The sequence below is a fragment of the Etheostoma spectabile genome, chromosome 10 (assembly GCF_008692095.1).
Source record: "Etheostoma spectabile isolate EspeVRDwgs_2016 chromosome 10, UIUC_Espe_1.0, whole genome shotgun sequence".
Taxonomy (NCBI): domain Eukaryota; kingdom Metazoa; phylum Chordata; class Actinopteri; order Perciformes; family Percidae; genus Etheostoma; species Etheostoma spectabile.
This window is the reverse complement of record NC_045742.1, coordinates 3,707,861-3,722,823: the sequence shown is the minus strand read 5'-3', so window position 1 is coordinate 3,722,823 and position 14,963 is coordinate 3,707,861. Positions and strand designations below refer to the sequence as shown.

The 14,963-nt window shown below is 40.4% G+C and overlaps 2 long non-coding RNA genes across 3 annotated transcripts; both read left to right on the top strand.

Annotated features, from left to right (window-relative positions):
* Positions 1 to 926: 926 nt before the first annotated feature.
* On the top strand, positions 927 to 14,594 carry LOC116697171 (uncharacterized). Its single transcript, XR_004333944.1, has 3 exons — positions 927 to 1,077; positions 5,942 to 5,949; positions 14,583 to 14,594. It is a non-coding gene; the product is annotated as an uncharacterized LOC116697171 (long non-coding RNA).
* On the top strand, positions 8,033 to 11,891 carry LOC116697170 (uncharacterized). 2 transcript variants are annotated; one of them, XR_004333943.1, is made up of 2 exons: positions 8,033 to 8,046; positions 11,776 to 11,891. It is a non-coding gene; the product is annotated as an uncharacterized LOC116697170 (long non-coding RNA). The 2 variants fall into 2 exon arrangements; XR_004333942.1 differs by lacking the exon at positions 8,033 to 8,046 and adding an exon at positions 8,832 to 8,869.
* Positions 14,595 to 14,963: the final 369 nt, after the last annotated feature.

Genomic DNA, 14,963 nt, shown 5'->3' with positions numbered 1-14,963 from the left:
CAGCAGACAGGCAGGTTGGAGCTGGAGGGCTCAAGAGGTCAATGAATCTCCTTGTTCTGGCAGCAGTTGCATCACAACTCGCTGGTTTATTAGGTTTCCTAATCAGAGAAATCAGACGTGACCCACAATCAGTAGTAGAAGTATTCAGATCCTTTACTGAAGTAAAAGTACCTCACTGTAAAAATACTCTTATTGTATGAGTAAAAGTCCTGCTTTGAAAATGATACTTAATATGTAAGTATCATCAGGAAAATGTTTAAAAGTAAAAGTAGTCAATGCCGAAAGGTCCTCCCATTTTAGAAACTTGAACACAACAGTTGTGTGTTTTGATGGTCTAATTTTTTCAGCTGGACTTGTAGGCTGTTACATTGTTGGCTAGTTTAACCCTCATGTTGTCCTCGGAACAAATTGACCCGTTTTCCTATATCAGTGTTCTTTTTAATTCCCCAAAATAACATGATTGATTCCACACAACGCTCTTTGGCAAGTACAAATCTCTACTTTCATTAATTTTGGGGCGTCTTATTCAATTTTATAGCATTTGTAAAAAGAATTGAAGTGGTTTTGAAATAGTATTGAGTAAAAGTTGACATATTCCAGTCTGTGATTATCCATCAACATCCATTCCTTTAATTTTAGTCTAAATATTTCCTAATTTCTGCTTGTCTAACTCAAACATTAGGTATAATTTTCTATAAATGAGGTTTATTGACCATAAATTCCAAAATTAACTGTAAAACTAAAGTTAATAAGTTAGTGTTATACGTAGGGTACAACAAACATTGAAACAAGTGTTGAAAAAAGGGACAACAAAGTAAGAAAAACCTTGATTAAAATCGTCAACAAAAGTGTTGATTTTCAATTTTGACAGGAAGACATGAGGGTTAACTACTACTAATAATAATAATAAAACATTTTTCATAATGTACAATATTTTTCTCTGAAATGTAGCAGAGTAGAAGGAGAAAGTGGCATGAAAAGAAAAGACTCAAGTACAGTACAAGAACCTCAAATTTGGACTGAAGTACAGAACTTGAGTAAATGTACTTAGTTCCATTCCACCACTGGGCACAATATGTAAGAGATTATACACGTTTTTGTTTTTGAAATGTGAATTCATTAAACACTGTAGTCACTCGTCACTGAGTTTCCAGATGGTATTGGAACGAATAGATCAAAGTCTGATCAGAGTCATTTCGCAGGCGGGTTGTGCGATCACAAAATAACATTAAGTGATTTACAGACGTGTCTTTCGCCATGCACGTCTTCCACCCTGCTTGGACTCATTTCTATTTGGAAGGGATTCTGCAGTGAAACACATTTTCGGCTTCATGTTGAGTTACTTTTAAAGAAAAGGGTTAGGCATTTTCTTTAGTCTGCATGTGCATCCATCTAACACACAAATAGTTTGGCTTCTTTTGGCCAAGATGTCCATGAAATTTGCTTTGAATATTTATGCCTCCCAAACTATGAATCCTGTTATTTTTGTCAAGCACCTGATATGCTCTAACGGGACCAGTTGCCATGAAATTGACTGAGCACATTCAAGCTCCCCAGAGGATGAACCATTTGTGTAGTGTTTTCTGTTTAAAATTGAACCTTTTGCATAGGCTTTTGGGGGGGGGGGGGGGATCCAAAATGTGTGATGTTTTGAATATGCAGAAAGTTTTGAACAATACTGGAGAAAAAGTATTTCTTTTAGTGTTATGTTGCTCAGAGTTGTATGGGGAAGGACTAACCTACGCCCTTGCCTTCCTGTAATATCGCATTATCAACTCTGTAGATTATTATATATTAACATGCGCTGGCTGTTCTTTTAAGGTTTCTTAAATGAAAGCCCAAACTGTTTTGTACAACTCTGACTGCAAACATCTACTTTTTAGCTTTGCTTTCCCCTCCGAGTCGTGCCATCAGAAGTTGTGACAAGCCAGACATCACCACAGTTTGTCTCGAAGCGCTCAGGTCTGGCACTCGATCGCTATTCAGATGTCAGGTCCAAGGTTGGACTCGGTGTGCCTGTGGGCCTGGGTGTCAGCGAGGAAGCACATCTGAAGACAGCTACAAACACACACACAGACACACACACACACACACACACACACACACACACACACACACCCCACAACACACACACACACACACACACCACACACACCACACACACGACACACACACCCACAACACACAAGAACACAACCCACAGGAGCCAAGCTAACTTATTTGATTTATTTTTTATCCTGGTGATACTCGGGGCAAGGTGAAAGATGAGAGAGAGAGAGAGAGAGCGAGGGGGAGAGAGAGAGAGAGAGAGAGAGTAGAGTACTAAAGGAAGGAAGCTTGGAGAGGAAAGAGAAATGAAGCAAAGAGTGGGGGGGGGGGGGGGTGAAGCGACGTCACTGGAGAGAAAGCGAGCCAAGCTGCTGTCAGATGCAGTACATCTTGCTGAAAGGGAGAGAGGTTAACGTTTTCTTATTGGTTGTATTTGTAGAAAACAAAGAGTAGCAATCAGAATTCATCTCCAAGTAGCCTAAAGACTTTAAGAATCCGTGTTTTCCCTTCATTATTCATCAGTTTTGAGTAGTTTCTTGCCAGAACTTTCATCTCTGAAACAGCACCCCCACACTAACACCCCTCCTACTTAGTTCGGTTAGCTTTGTCATGAATAAATTATTCTGATGAATGAATATAAAAAATAAAAAAAAAACGCTCCACAACGTCCCTGTTAGTGATGGCGTTGCATAGTCTGTCCACCAGAGGACGCTCTACAACGTCCCTGTTAGTGATGGCGTTGCATAGTCTGTCCACCAGAGGACGCTCTACAACGTCCCTGTTAGTGATGGCGTTGCATAGTCTGTCCACCAGAGGACGCTCTACAACGTCCCTGTTAGTGATGGCGTTGCATAGTCTGTCCACCAGAGGACGCTCTACAACGTCCCTGTTAGTGATGGCGTTGCATAGTCTGTCCACCAGAGGACCTCTACAACGTCCCTGTTAGTGATGGCGTTGCATGTCTGTCCACCAGAGGACGCTCTACAACGTCCCTGTTAGTGATGGCGTTGCATAGTCTGTCCACCAGAGGACGCTCTACAACGTCCCTGTTAGTGATGGCGTTGCATAGTCTGTCCACCAGAGGACGCTCTACAACGTCCCTGTTGGCAACACAGATTTTTTTTTTGTCAACGAGTTTTTGCTCAAAGGACTCTAAGTTTCATATCTTAAGTTTGTATTTTCATACATTTTATTTATCAGACCTTGTATATATTTAGATTTTCTGTTGTGACAATAAAACAAATTATTATCATATTATTTTAGTGAGAATTCAAATAACTACAAATAACTAATGTTAGGGAAATCTGTTTATGTTTTGTTACTCATTTCTGGATTTATTTAAAAAAATATATATCGGCCGATATATTGGCATATTGAATTTTTAAATAACCAAATATGTGTATAGGTATTGGATTAAAAATCCTTTATCGGTCGGGCGCTAGTTTGAATTAAGAACACCCCAGTTTGGTAACACTGAATTAAAACCTGTATGTTTAGGATATCACCCAAACGGTGAAGAGTAGCAACTACAGCACCAAATCCTCAAATATTACAAGAATATTCATCATTTGTTAAACGAAAAATAAAGTTCCTCTAAAACCAGGCTTTCAATGCAGAAGTACAGAATGGTTGAAAAGACATCCGCCTGCAGTCTCACTCTCTCCACTAACCACAAACTTTTAAATGTCCAATTTGCAGTCTTGTTTGGGCTCCATTGTGCGTGTAAACGCCGGGATAGGAGCGACGGTTTTCTTGTACTTAACCTCCCATCACGAACAGCTCGACAAACCACCGCGGAGGCAAAACTAAACTTTGTTCCACTTCCTTTTTTTCTTTTCTCTTCATCAAAAAGGCTTCTTTCAAACCTCGCAGCCAACATCGCAGAGTCAACACATACCCCTCCAACACACCACACACCAACACACACACCACACACACACACACACACACCACACACACACACACGCCACAGGACAGGCACCCCATTCTCTTTTACTACTGTCACTCCACATTAAGGATGCTCACCCTCAAACGACCTGCTGGAGGCTGCAGCAGCAACCTTGTTTTACATAAGCACATCACAAACACACACACATACAGACACACACAGATGTACAAATGCACACACACACACACACACACACACACACACACACCACACAAATAGTACCTTGTTGACAAACTATTGCCTAGCCCTACTTTTAGCCTACAGCCACCTTCCAAACATTCCAAAAAGCTCCTCACTTTCAAAATCTCTGTTTGTCCTGAATTTACTTTAATGTTCCAATAACGGCCTCACTTTGCAAAACATCTCTCCAGCTATCAATCCACACTCTATACTCAGGTCCTCACTGGGACTTGAACCCTCCGGTTCCCAACCCAACTCCTTACGGACTGAGCTACTGACCCCCCCCACCCCACCCCCAGAATGTGAATGCTCTGCAGCTTCGCTTTTAGCTTTTGACCGTCTAATACAGGGGTCTTCAACGTTTTTCAAACCAAGGACCACTTAACTGAAAGAGATACATATCAATTTAATTCTTTTGTATTTATAGGATCAAATAATGAGTTATCTCAAGCCATTTGACAGATAACGTAGGTCTAGTTCACACTGTATAATTTACAAAGAACCAACAGTTCCAATAAATCCCCTAAGAGCAGGTGTTTAGTGCAACAGTGGCGTGGAAAAACTTCCTTTTAGGGAGAAACCGGGGACAGACCCAGGGTCTTGGTAGGCGGAGCCTGGCGGTGGTGGTTGGGGGGGGGGGGGTGTGATGGGGGTGTGATGAAAAGTGGCAATTATACTCACAATAAAGATGATGGCACTATGACTTGAAATAGTAGTTCCAGTTTCATGGCGTAGCGGGGCGCTGCAGGGACCCCCTACTACATATTGTATCAAATGAAGATTCAAATTAAATTGAGCCTATAAAAACATGTAGGGCGGCCTAAAGCCTTCATACATATTGTTTTAGTGCCGAAAAATTAAGACATTAAAATATTAATAATGTTGGCATGATTTTTTAACATTAAACACCCATGTGGCCCGTTGAATCCTTACTGGATCTGTGGATGGTTACCTTAGAGACTACTTTACTTATAAACTAGTAAGCCTATCGTCAATGTGTTTTTCTCACAAACAGGCTGATTTACATTTGCTAAGTTGTTGGTTTCATGTTAGGACACTTTTTTCTTCTTTTTTTTTACTTTCAAAAGTTGCAAAGAAACACCCTTCATTAATTTTGCCTGATGATGGTCTGGTAACGTTGCCATTTATTTTTTGCAAGTTAGACAGTGCAGGAGTTTCTTTGCAACTTTTGACCTACTTATCCTCCTGTGATGCACTTGTATCACGTTATAGATGTGCAAAGCATTTTTCTGTAATAAAAAACTACCCCCCCTACCTAACATGTCCTCTCTGTTGGGTTAATGATCACTTAGTAAATAGTTCAATTCTTTGACTGAGATTGATCATTTACTACAACAGACTGAAGAATAATGTGATGTTGGCCTTTAAGAGTGGCCCTTGAGGCCATTTTATGCCGTGAGTAAGGGAATACTTTTTCAGGACTACAAATTCCAGAGCGTACGTGCCCTCTCTGAATCTGTTGACTTTGGCATAGAGTTGAGATAAAACACGTTTATTAGAATGTATGTTGACATTTTAGGTTACAAAATACCTGCCAGTTAAGCAGTGACACATCAGAAGTACACATTGAGTATGTATGTAGTGAAAGAGCCCCCCCCCCCCTTTTCATAGAACAATATTGTATTTAGAGTTTAGAAAAAGTTCTGAGTCTGGGTTCAAATCAGACTTCACTTCCGTTACGCACGTGACATTTGTTAAAAACTCGCTGTTTACTTTTATTTTCAAACCAAACATTAGCCCCAGTCTCTCGGGTCCAGGTTTGTCATATCCACGACCCCACCCTGCCTCCTCGCGCATATACTGGCAGTCTCAGGCCCCCTGCACACCACCTGCGTGGCGTGAGCGTGGCGTTTCTGTTGTGTGTCCGATGTGTGGCGGCTGCGTGGTGTTTCTGATGTGTGTTGGCTACGTGGTGTTTCTGATGTGTGGCGGCTGCGTGGCGTTTCTGTTGTGTGTCCGATGTGTGGCGGCTGCGTGGCGTTTCTGATGTGTGGCGGCTGCGTGGCGTTTCTGATGTGTGGCGGCTGCGTGGCGTTTTCTATGTCGCTACACACCAGGAACGTTTGCAAGTGATAAAATGAAATAATGGCGTGTTCTTCAACTTTATTTTGTCAATATTTTTGTGTTTGTACATTTGTTTGCATATATATCTTTCAATTCCCTTTCCTGAGATAATAAAGTCCATGTTATTGTTTCATCAGATTCCAATTTATACAATTTAATTTAATTAATGAACATTTTGACCACAAGAGGACGCCAAGTAACAACAAATATTTTCTATGAGCTGCTTGTACAATCACCCTAAATGCCCCTATATATATATATATATATATATATATATATATATATATATATATATAATATATAATTTGTTTTCTAGGTGGGACGGTCTGCCACGTTCCCGCTACAGTCTAAAAATAGACCGACAGATGACCCACAGGGGGCAGTATTAGCATTCATGTGGTATTTGTTTTAGCAAAAAACCAAGTCTCCCAGTGCTTTGCACAGTGATGGAGTACTCAAGTCCTGGACTCGGACTCGAGTCCTACTCGAGTCTTTATTCTCTGAACTCGTGACTTGAGTCAGACTGATGACTTGTACTTGGACTCGGACTCAAGGATATATCAAATGAAATGGAAAAAGGACTCAGACGTTGGAGTTTCTAACGAAATAGGTTACTCTCTCTCTCTCTCTCTCTCTCTCTCTCTCTATATATATATATATATATATATATATATATATAATATATATATCGTGACAGTGGCGCGATTTTGGTTTAATGCAGACTCTCTTTTATTAGTATATTTCAACAGACTCAACCTTGACGACTCAACTTGGACTCGAGACTCGACTCTGACTCAAACTACAACACAGCTTTGCAGCGATGTGGGTGATGAAATCCTTTAAAATCTATCTGATTAATGAAAATTGGCAAGCATGCAGGGAGTGAAATATTGGCTACAGCACATGTACACCACAGTGTGCATTAGTTATGTTGAAATGTGCATACATGTGCAGACAGTGTGTGTATGGAGGGGGCTGTTGGCTGATAATAAATATGTGGAAGCAGACAGTTGTGAGATTGCAGTGGGCTCCATCAGCAGAATGCTCCACATATATCACTAGAGAGCTATCACACACATGGCTGAGGATCACTACATATTTAAACGTATTTGTGTGTATTACTGAGCGAGGCACGTGTCGGTGTTTATCGGCGTGTGGCCGGTTGGCAGATAATCAAATCTGGCCTTTGGAGCTTAGACAGGCGGAGTAATGAAGTGTAATATACAGCCAGAGACCCAGATCTTATATTAACAGTAAACAGTTAAGGGTTATTTGTTAATGTAAATGTCTATATCAGAAATATGGCATTCGTTTTATCTGAATAACCAATAAAAAAAGGACTTTCATTGAATTTCGGGTGAGGATTGAAATGGTTTTAAATCAGCATCCTGACCAAACTCATACGTTCCTCTGATCTTAACTATTAGTCAAAATAATTCATAATTTCTGCTTTATTACCTCAAATATTACGTGTAATTCTACACAAATGAGGGTTATTGACCATGGATTCCAAAAAGTAGTGTAAAACTAGTTGTAGTAAGGTGGTGTTAGTGAAATAAAAAAAAAATATGTTGAAAATGTAAAAAAAAAAAGGGTAAAAAAATAAATAAGGCATTCTCTTTTTGACCCTGGAGGACAACACAAGGGTTAAAAGACACAGTGGCTGGAAGTTTACCAACCCAGGTCACCATTTCACCTTCAGACAGACTGCAGGTAGACGTATATGACCAAGGTTAAAAGTAGCTATGTTCCAGCATCCGAGCCCTATCCCTGGGAATAAAAAAGTATTTCTTTATATTGGGGGAGACAGAAACTACGCACTACAGATTTAAGATTTCCCTTTATTGGAAATAAGGGAGCCTCGTCCTAAAGTATGGAAAACAGCCCCTGAACCAAAAGTATGTGATTATAAAGTGACATTAAATAAAAATGCAGAGTAGATAACAGTAGTCAGGCGTCCATCTAATTGTCAAGCGAATTTTAAGAGAACTTTTTGAAAAAGAAAAAAAATAAAGTAATAAACTAGACAATGCAAAGCATAGTTTTGTCACAAGTTGACGTTACGCTTGGTTGCAGATTGCAACCCGGCTTGCTAAATCAAAGAGTTCAGACTCTAAACGGAGAGTTGGCCACGTGTGCAGAATCCAGAGTTGTGGCAGAGACATTTGGTGGATACGCGGTGTACAGGGCCATACCATTCAAGCTGTTGAACCAATTTGTAAATGTACCAGACGTTAGTGATGGAGAACTGAAGCTTGGAGAACCAGGGTCTTTATTTTCGGAGCCCCCTAGATAACACTCTCTGTTCAACAATTGGTTGAGAATATACTGCAATTCCTGCAAAAATTGCAATGCCTTAGGCCTTTTCTCTTAAAACCAAGAGCGCCATCTAGTGGCTCAAAAATAAATAAACACACTGCTTCACGAAGCTTCATTTGGCCATCACTACCCGACGTGGCTGAGACACAGGTGATAGCGCATAACTCCACCACGCACCTTGTTCTACAAGTGTACAGCGCACTGGACGGGACCCGGATCCCGATCCTTCCTCCATCCGATGAATACCAGATCTAGAGATGTTCCGATACCGATACCAATATCGGAAAAGTCTCCCATACCGCCCATACTGGAGTTTATGCACCTATCTGCTACCACGTCATTTAGCCCAAAAGAACATCTACTTTAAAGTAGTTTATTTATGTTCTTTCATGGTGCACTGTCAAACAGGATATTATTGTGATTTATTGTGTATATTGTGATTGCATCACAACTCATTCGGCAAAGCTGTATCCATCTTGCGCATTATCTCTTTTTTTTCTGGAAAAAGGCAAAAACCACCTCAATGCAAATTTGAGGACGTTTTTTTCCATCAATTTCTAATGCGATACTTCAAAATGCACAAAAAAATACATTCATGGAAACATGACTAGAGTCACTGAGGAGAATATTCTTCCCAAGAATAAACCTCCGCAGCATATTTGATGATAATCGTAATTCACGAGCAAATATCACAGGAGTGTGATCTCATTAGACCAGAGAGACACTCAAACGGTCAGGGCATTGTACGAATGTTCATCATTGTAGAATTCGGTCGCAAAATGATCAAGTCGAATGAACAGAATCAGTTGCAGGGTGGATAAATGATGAGGAGGGTCCTTGTCTGCTCTGTGATTTAATGGAAATTGAAAATGAGTCTCATTTCATTCTCTATTGTCCTTTATGTGATGAGCTAAAAGAGAGGCCTTACTGTGTAATTGCCTCAATTTCTGCTAATTTCTTTTGAATGGATGATAATGACAGACTTCAGAAAAAGAGTCGCTGGGCTAAATTTGGACAGAATGGGGAAATATGGCAGCATTCCCCTGACTGGGAAATCCGAGCACACCACGGACACCTTGAGCACAAGACACTGACACTCCAACGTCGCCTTCCAGTCAACTAACTCTAACCTTAACCTTAACATAACAATTGCCTGGAAGGAGACGTTGGGGGCAAAAGACACCAAACACCACCCTGATAGCCCCCATGCCGGACTATACTCGACAGCCACCATGGCACAAAATTTGTCATTTTGTTGTTACGGGGGTGTTGTTTGGGGTTTGCGGTAGTTTTGGGGGTTTTGTTCAAGCTCAGTCCGTAAGGTGTTGGGTTGGGAACCAAAGGGTTGCTGGTTTAAGTCCCTGTACGGAGTGTTGATTGGTAGCTGGAGAATTGCCACTTCACCTCCTGGGCTCTTGATGAAGGCACCCCCGCAAACCGCTCAGGGCGCTGGTTCAGCACTGGCAGCCCCCCCCCCCCCACTCTGACATCTCTCCATTAGTGCATGAATAGGTTCTGGGCATGTGTTGTGTGTGTATTTCAGGCTTGTGTGTAGTGATTACTTACAACAACAACAAAAACAGAGTGTAAAATTGTAATTTCCCCACTTGGGATCAATAAATAGTATGAATTAAAAATATAAAAAATTGAAAGAATATTGTGGGGGCAATGAACAACCTGTAGGGTTGATAGCTTCCTGATGATGTTTTCACAACAGCTTTAAGGGTTTTTCTTCTCACCTGAATTATTTTTCCCACCTCTTTCTGTCTTAGGACCATATTACCTAATTTCTATGCATTTTCAAAGTCTCACAAAGTCTCACAGCCTTGGTCTCAAATTCAAAAAGCACTCTGTCGCCTGTGGACTCAGGCTCATTAAAACATATTTCTATCCTTGTCATGTAGAGGCCTCGCAGCGACGAGCCTGCACCTCCTTCTGGGTCTGCAGAGTCAAAGAAACGAGATGTTAGTCAAATTCATTAAAATAGGTTATTAGGTTGTTGTTGTTGTTGTTGTTGTTGTTTTTTTTGCTGTTTCTGCTGGACAATCAGTTGGATCTGAGAGTCCGTGCTGAATTTATCAAGCATCCATTAAGGATTGAAATTAAATTTGGCTCTGGTTGTTGCCATAAAATGTACAATTTCTGGACAAAGAACGTGCATCAGTCTGCTTCACAGTCACATCACTCATTATTTAACATACGCTGCTCTCCATGTAAAAGCACTGAAATCGTCCACAGTATATAGCGCAAATGTTCATATTAAGGGATATGACAACACAGTGAAGGATAAAGAATAAGTCAGCCTCAGGCAGCCACTTATCATGTTGAATCTGGTGCTAATATTGATCATTTGGAATAGAAAATTAAAATACTTTCTCTCTATATTCTGAAGCTCCTCGCTTTTAAACAGCACCAAGTGAGAACTATACTTGATACCAGTCACCCTAATGGGATTACTGGTATAGCTGTCTTATTTAATTGGTGTCTGTCTTGTGTATCTGTATCTTTCCGTTGTTGTTGTTGTTGTTGTTGTTGTTTTTTATGGACCATGAGTCTAATAACAAAGGCTCCATCTATCTATCTATCTATCTATCTACTATCTATCTATCTATCTATCTATCTATCTATATCTATCTACCTATCTATCTATACTGGAAGAGGGTCACACACTTGTTTCTCTGTTGTGTCTTGATTGTTTTTGCACAATTTTAATCATTTTTTGTGTTAAAGTTGGGGATATTATTTGGAGAGAGGTAGCATTGTACAAGTTGGCCACGTGTGCAGACTACAGGCTTGTGGCAGAGACATTTAGTGTCAGCGAGACACCCGTCCACCGCTGCCAATCTGTAAACGTACCCAACGTTAGTGATGGCCAAATGAAGCTTTGTGAACCAGTGTCTTTATTTTCTGAGCCCACTAGATGGCGCACTCTGTTTCATTAGCTGAGAATATACTGAATTGCAACGCCTTAGGCCTTTCTCCTAAAACAAGAGCGCCATCCTAGTGGGCTCAGAAAATAAAGACACTGCTTCATGAAGCTTCATCTGGCCATCACCACCCGACGTGGCTGAGGCCCAGGCTAAAGCGCACCGGGACTCCACTACGCACCTTGTGCCACCAGTGTACAGCGCCTTGGACGGGACCCGGATCCCGATCCTTCCTCCATCCGATGAATACCAGATCTAGAGATAAAGTCTCCCATACCGCCTGAAATGCTGGTATCAGTATCGGCAAGTACTGGAGTTCATGCACCGATCTGATACCACGTCATTTATCCCAAAAGAAAATCTACTTTAAAGTAGTTTATTTATATCATATGTCATATGTTGTGTGTTAAATTTGGGGGTACTATTTGCTCTTAATTTAGCTTTTCTAGTCAAATTTTTCAACCTCTAACCTGTTGCTACTACGTCTGGAATTTGTTTTTTTGTCAGATTAATGTGTTCTTTAAATCAGTGTGAATGTGCATGATGTGTATTTGGGTGTGATTTGGGGGGGGGAATGCGGGGGATTTTCCCCTTTCTGGTCTACATATCCCTACCTTTATTACTATTTGTATCCAAAAATGTATCCCCCCCTCCCTCAAATGGATCAATGCAACATCACCAATAGCCCACATATCTTCATTAGAAGTATTTTAACCCTTGTGTAGTCTCTTACCATCAACCATAAAAAACAACAACATTTTTTTTCAACATTATTGCTTTTTCCAACATTTTTCTCACTTTTTCGATGTTGTGGGGGCTTTTTTTGATGTATAATATTTTTAATGTTGACATTTTCACCTTGTTTCGATGATTTTTTGAGACAAAGAAAAAAACATTAACTGAAAACGGGTCTATTTGACCTAAGGACAACATGAGGGTTAAACTAAGTAAAGCGCTATAACGTGAGAAGTCTATAGTGCGAGTGGAAGTTGCTGGTTGTATTTGTCGATACAGAGCTCCAGGACGGGCTACCAGCGTTACATCACTTCCGGTGACGCTGAACGTGACGTCCATTAAAAAAAACCTCAGTCTCAATATACTGTAGAGCAGTGGTAGATTACAACTAAGTACTAAGCTGAAATAATTAGACCATCAAACACACAACTGTTTGGTACTTTTCCTGTTTCTAAAATGTAAAGTACTTTTACTTTTAGTACTTTAAGTGCATTTTCCTGATGATACTTACAGACCCAAAATACACAGCCACCATGTAACGTTAGCCGTAGCCCCGAATAGCCACATCACTGAAGACACACTTTGTCTAACTTGCTGACTTTGTCTAAAGCGTTACAGCCTACTAAAATGAAAACACACTCAACTTACCACTCTGAAACGTCCTGCTGACCTCTTCTAAAAGAAATGAATTGGTCCTCTTCGCCTGAATCCTCTGAACGTGAGTATTCCGACTCTAACTGGTAAGGTCTTGCAGATCCCACTGCCATGTTTGTAGTAACACAATCAGATTCCAGGCCGCCTTCTACGCAGATCTGTGCATAGCCAATCAGAGCGTTCTGCTCTTGAATATTAATTAGTTGTGGGCTGAACATTCCATCCTGCAGCGAATCCAAGCGTTTGTGTAGGGGAAGAAAAAAAGCTCCCAGAAAAGTGTAGGAAAAACAACCAACTCTTTTTTTGTTTGTTGGTAAAACTATTGAAATAGTGTTTAATAGACAGATATAAATGGTACAGATATGAGTTTAAGTGTCATCATATGGGACCTTTAAGCAGGACTTTTCGTCAGGGTGTTTTACAGTGTGGTATTAGTAGGCTACTCTTACTTAAGTTAAGGATCTGAATACTTCTTCCACCACTGCTGTACGTACCAATACCAGCAGCCTAGATGTGTCATGAACTCTTAATGTCTATGATTGGTGTCGTTACTTGTAGTTCTCCGCATTTAAAAGCACATGAAGTAGTAGATGAACACAAACATCTGTCCAGACTTTAATTTGTCTTACATGCATCTCCCTCTACCCATAATCCCTTGTTTTTTTGGGGTTGTTGAATATAAGTGGAGGAATTACATTCTCCCTTGGTGGTTAAATCACCTTAACATGAAAGTGTGGCTGAGTTCCAAATCCTTCCAAAACACATGCAAAGCCAACTTGCACATATAAATCTTGTTTGTTTTGGGCTTCGGAGGACAAGATAACAAAGCCCTCTGAGCCTTGAGCTCAAACATTCAACACTGTACTTTATAATTACGCTGTTATTCAGCATCCACTACCATTTCCTGCCTATCCAGAATCTACAGTAAACACCTTAACATATAAAGCTGTCTTCTTAACCCTCTTGGTATGCTCCAATGTAACCTTAATCCTCTGCGTCAATTTGACCCCAATTTAAACCTCCAGAAAATGAACGCCAATGCCTTTGTGTCAGGTACTTGAAGTCTTTTTGTTGACTACTGAAATACCCCTTTAGATAAAACATACCTCCCCTCCGCCCCTCCTTAAACATCCACAATATCCTTTATGCGAAACGACTATGGAAGAATATGCAAAGTACCCTAAAATCACCGATTAACCTAAAGTTTAAAAAACCTCTTTTGCTGTTTTAAATTTGGCTTTAGAATTTTTGGAAACTCAAATAAAAACCCAAAAAACCGGATTTTTTGGGCCAAAAAATCCTTTTTTATTGGAATAAAAGAAAAACAAAAACCAAATACTCCCAAAAAAGGTGTTTTGGGCCATGGGAAAAAAAAAGGGCTGAATTTTAAAAGGGCCGGGGCCCAAACAAGGGTGGGGACATTAATTCATCTTTTCCATTTTTTGGGAATGTAAAAAATTTTAACCATGGGCCCTATTTTACAGTGGGGGGGGGGTTTCCCAACCCCCCCAAAATAAAAACTGCCCCGTGAAAACCCAACTCAAAGAAACCTTTTAAAATTTCCCCTTTCATAAAAAAGACACCCCCTGAAACCCCATGAATGAGGCAAAAAAGGCCAAATTTTTGCGGAAAAAATTTCACCAAAAATGAAGGAAATAAAGTGTTTTTGCTAAAATTCAATTTAGCAAAAAAGTGGAACCCTCACCCCCCCTACCCCCCCCAAACCCCCCCCCCAAGTTAACCCAAGAATCCCCTTGCCAAAAAATTGAATGGGCCCAATTGACCCCGGATACCGGGGGTTTAACAAAAAGACCACTTTCCCAATAACTTCACAAAACCCCAAAACACGCCTTAAACCAGCTGACAATTTTTAAATTGCATACTTTTTTTTAATTAAACCGTGAATACTACATATCCCCGGGTGGGGGGGAAAAATGTGCAGCAAAGCATTTTTTTAAACATGTTTTCTGCGCCGTTTTCTATTTTAAAAACGCTTTTTAAAAGGCAGAAGGGCGAAAAAACCCTTTGGAATCCGCGCTTTTTTTTTCCTCCACTCCAACCTCTGT